Source organism: Eschscholzia californica, unplaced genomic scaffold (genome assembly GCF_041429995.1).
Source record: "Eschscholzia californica isolate CP2 unplaced genomic scaffold, dmEscCali1.0.p SCAF_128, whole genome shotgun sequence".
NCBI lineage: Eukaryota > Viridiplantae > Streptophyta > Magnoliopsida > Ranunculales > Papaveraceae > Eschscholzia > Eschscholzia californica.
This window is the reverse complement of record NW_028238230.1, coordinates 7,501-12,500: the sequence shown is the minus strand read 5'-3', so window position 1 is coordinate 12,500 and position 5,000 is coordinate 7,501. Positions and strand designations below refer to the sequence as shown.

Sequence of the window (5,000 nt, the reverse complement as noted above, 5' to 3'; positions counted from 1 at the left end):
AGATTCAGGAAAATGGATGCGCACACAATCATCCGTCGATTAAGGGACATGTCCCGAAACAAATCACGGTTGAGGAAGTACGGGACTTCCAAGGCAATCCGGAGAGGCATTGGAATGTCTGAATCAAAGAAAGAACTTCAACTGATTCAGAAGAACAAAAGGAAAAAGGAAGGAACTCGCGATTCCGACCAAGGTATCTATGTTATCGAAGTTAACTTAGCAAATACATTTGATTCTCAATCCTGGGTATTCGATACCGGATGTGGTGCTCATATCATTTATGATGTGCAGGGCCTTAAGGGAATCAAGTATTTATCTGGAAGGGAGCTTGTCCTACGAGTAGCAAATAGAGCAACGGTTGCTGCAAAAGCTGTAGGAACATTCAGTCTACCTTTAGAAACTGGTCTAGTTTTAGAACTTCATAATTGCTATTATGTACCCTCTATTTCTAGAAACATTATCTCTGTCTCAGAATTAGACAAAGAGGGATATCACCTATTAATAAAAAACCAGCGTTGTTCTTTATACAAAGGTGAAATGTTTTATACCAGTGCTAAGCTATACAACGGTCTCTATATTACGAATATTGAGAACGAAGTCTTCAACATAGAAACCAATAGGCTACGGTCAGATGATTCAAATCCAAGTTACCTTTGGCATTGTCGTTTGGGTCACATTAACATGACACGCATGAAGAAGCTCCATGAGCATGGACTTCTAGGTTCGTATAATTTAGAATCATATGACACATGCGAATCATGTTTAATGGGTAAAATGACGAGGTCTTCTTTTAAAGGAAAAGGAGACCGAGCCAAAGAACCCTTGGAACTCATACATACGGATGTATGCGGACCAATGAGTACTCCGGCGAGAGGTAACTATGGCTACTTCATCACGTTCACGGATGACTTCACTCGTTATGGTTACATATACTTGATGAGGCATAAGTCCGAATCGTTTGACATGTTCAAACAATTTCAGAACGAAGTAGAGAATCAACTTGGCAAGAAAATAAAAGCCATTCGATCCGATCGAGGTGGTGAATATTTGAGTCAAGAATTTGACGATCATCTTAGGAGTTGTGGTATAGTATCTCAACTCACTCCGCCAGGAACACCCCAGATGAATGGTGTTTCTGAAAGGAGAAATCGCACCTTGTTAGACATGGTTCGATCTATGATGAGTTTAGCAAATCTTCCAAACACGTTCTGGGGGTATGCTCTAGAAACGGCTGCTTTCACACTTAACCGAGCTCCGTCAAAAGCTGTAGAAAAGACGCCATATGAGTTATGGTTTGGAAAGGTTCCAAAGCTGTCTTTTCTCAAAGTCTGGGGATGCGAAGTTTATGTAAAACGTTTACAAGGAGACAAACTCGCACCTAAATCAGACAAATGTCTCTTTGTGGGCTATCCAAAAGAGACAAGGGGTTACTACTTCTACCACGAATCTGAGAACAAAGTGTTTGTTGCTCGAGATGGTGTCTTCCTTGAAAAGGAATTCCTTTCCAAACAGACAAGTGGGAGAAATGTAGATATCGATGAAATTCGATATGAGCAACAAATAAACACAGATATAGAGATATCAAGAGGTTTAGCGGCTCCTATCTATACACAAAGTATGGAAGAGGAAAATGAGGTCGAGAGAGTACCTCCCGCTCAAGTCGAATTAAATTCGCAGGAGACATCTCAACTAGTTGAGAACACTCCAAAAGTTGCTCAGGCCCCTCGTAGATCTCAAAGGCTCCAGGAATTATCTCAGAAAACAGATATCCTACTGTTAGAAGATAATGAGCCGAGTACCTACAACCAAGCTATGGCGAGCCCCGACTCCGAAAAATGGCTAAAAGCCATGAGGTCGGAAATGGATTCCATGTCAGAAAATCAAGTATGGAACTTGATCGATTTGCCCGATGGAGCAAAACCAATCGGATGCAAATGGGTTTTCAAAGTAAAAACTGACAAGGATGGAAACGTTAGCGTTTTCAAAGCTAGACTCGTGGCGAAAGGATACAAACAGATTCATGGTATAGACTATGATGAAACCTTTTCACCTGTCGCAATGCTTAAATCCATTCGGATCATTCTAGCAATTGCAGCTCATTATGATTATGAGATTTGGCAAATGGATGTCAAAACCGCCTTCCTAAACGGACACTTGGAAGAGGATGTGTACATGACACAACCCGAAGGTTTTGTAGATTCCAAAAATGCTGGAAAAGTTTGCAAGCTTAAGAAATCCATTTATGGACTCAAGCAAGCAAGCCGGAGTTGGAATCTTCGATTCGACGAGAAAATCAAAGAATTTGGATTTCTCAAGAATGCAGAAGAATCTTGTGTTTACAAGAAGGTTAGTGGGAGCGACCTAGTTTTCTTAGTCCTTTATGTCGATGACATATTAATCATAGGAAACAAGATTCCGATGTTGGAATCAGTTAAAGACTGGCTTCGGAAATGCTTCTCTATGAAGGACCTAGGGGAAGCAGAATACATATTGGGAATCAAGATCTATAGAGATAGATCAAAGAGGATGATCGGACTTAGTCAAGAAACTTATATAGATAAGATTCTTCAACGGTTCGAGATGACAAACTCCAAAAGAGGATTCCTTCCCATGTCACATGGTATGGTGCTTAGCAAAGATCAGTGTCCTAAGAGTCCTGATGAGCTAGCACACATGATGAAAGTACCCTATGCTTCGGCAATAGGATCAATCATGTACGCCATGATCTGCACTCGCCCAGACGTCTCATATGCTTTGAGCATGTGTAGCCGTTACCAATCAAATCCAGGCCAAGCGCACTGGCACGCCGCCAAGAATATCCTAAAGTACCTGAAAAGGACTAAGGATCATTTCCTGGTATATGGCGGGGAAGATACACTAAAAGTTGTAGGCCATGTGGATGCAAGCTTTCAAACTGATAGAGACGACTTCAAATCACAATCTGGGTTCGTCTACTGTCTGAATGGAGGAGCGGTATGTTGGAAAAGTTCCAAGCAGAGCACAGTTGCAGACTCTACCACTGAAGCAGAATACCTAGCGGCCTCGGAAGCTGCAAAGGAAGGAGTTTGGATCAAGAAGTTCATGATAGAACTTGGTGTCGTACCTGGCATGGAAGAGGGCGTGACTCTCTATTGTGACAACAACGGAGCAATAGCCCAAGCCAAGGAACCAAGAGCGCACCAAAAATCCAAACATATCCAAAGGAAGTACCACTTGATTAGAGAAATCATAGAAAGAAAAGATGTGGTAATTTGCAAGGTTCATACGGATGATAACGTTGCAGATCCGTTGACCAAACCGTTACCTCAGTCCAAACATGATTCACACATGAGGGACATTGGTATAAAGCGCATTGGGGAATGGCAACAAATGTAATTTGGATTCATAAAAGAGTTTATGTGCCTAATTACTTACATTCGATAAATAAAATAAAAGAAATTTTATTTTGTCCTTAGAATTTGGTTTGGTATTTTAAGAGACAGTCCACACGATAAAGAAAACGCTCCGAGTAGGCTTGTCAGATACGTGATCTGATGAATGAAACCCTACTAAGTGAACTTGGAGTGATTCATTATCAATTCCCTAGTCCAGGTCATTGCATGGACAACAATGACTCACGAAGACTAGTACGGGAGTCGATGGGATAGCGCAGTTTCATGGGCTATAGGAATAGTGTATTCGATTCGACTACGTGAGTGCATAATAGAGATTATGCGCTGGAATAACCCTCAACATGAGGAGTTCATCCAAAGAATGATGAAATCGTCAAACTTCTCATAAAGACAAGATTGAAGAGATTCCTCAAAACATGAGTGCTCAGCTCATCTTATGTAAGGAATGTCTGACTTTGGTTCCGTTAAACGCCGCGCCGTAAAAGGAGGTTATAAAGGCGGATACTGGGAAGGACAGGATAGACATGAAGTTGAGTGGGAGCGCAAGAATGGATTATGTCCTCCTAACCATGTTAGGATGCAGTGTCCTCGGGCCACTTGACGAGCAGCAACTGAAAATGCATGGCCGTGCTCAAATGGATTAAAAGTTAATCATTTGTTTTGACAGTTGTACTCGAGATCAAGAAAGTCTGAATGACGTGACGTATCAGATGGGATACTAAGTGACATGGGAATCGAGCATTGTACTTGTTCTAAGTCCAAGTGGGAGTCTGAAGGAGTTGAAGGAGATGTCCTTCGACCAAGGTGACAATGCGAACAATTTGTCGGATAGGACAATTGATGTGGAAGATCATCAAGTCCGATTGATTTAGGGATCGTAGAGTTGTAGCTAGAGACCAACTACGATCGTCGAATTACGAAGTAATTCGCGGCTAACTTCGATCGGATCCTACAACGGGTTACACATAAGAGTGACAAATTGATCTAGGATATGACTAGTGGGAGTGAGATATAATCATGGGAGTGTCCCATAAACATATCTCATAGGCCTAAAAAGGAATTAGGCAAAGATAGTACAAAAAGGCCAAAAGCAGGGTTTTTGGGCCTAGGCCGATTCGGGCACTTTTAGGGCTCGGATTGGGCTGATTTTTGGAGGGACGTTTCCTTATGTTATGAACATTAAATCTGCCAATTTTGGCTGGGTTTGGACGTCATCTCCTTAGGGAATTGAGAAAATACCAATAGTTGCTATTTTCGACTATTTCCCTAAATCTTATTCTAAAGGGTGTTTTGGGAAACCTAAAAGGAGGTGGATTCTTATTAGGGTTCTATATAAACACTCTTAGGGCAGAGAATAAGGTGTGGAATTTCTCTCTAAGCTTTCTTACTCTACCACATCAAGTAGAGAAGAGAAAGTGAGCTAATTCCCATTAACTATCTATCTAGTCAAGAAGAAAGGAGTTCTTCTTCCAACCACCATTGGTGTGCTAGCTATACAACAAGGTGGGAGATCAAATTGATTGCTCGTGTCCCAAGTAGAGGAGCTACACTTGAAGCTCTTGATCTTCTCATAAGCAATTGGAAAGGTTCGAGGGAAAACTAGCGAAT

General features: G+C 41.5%; 1 pseudogene; it reads right to left on the bottom strand.

The window, feature by feature from the left end:
- Positions 1-5,000, bottom strand: part of LOC147562139 (25S ribosomal RNA) — an 11,767-nt pseudogene that overhangs the window by 5,835 nt on the left and 932 nt on the right.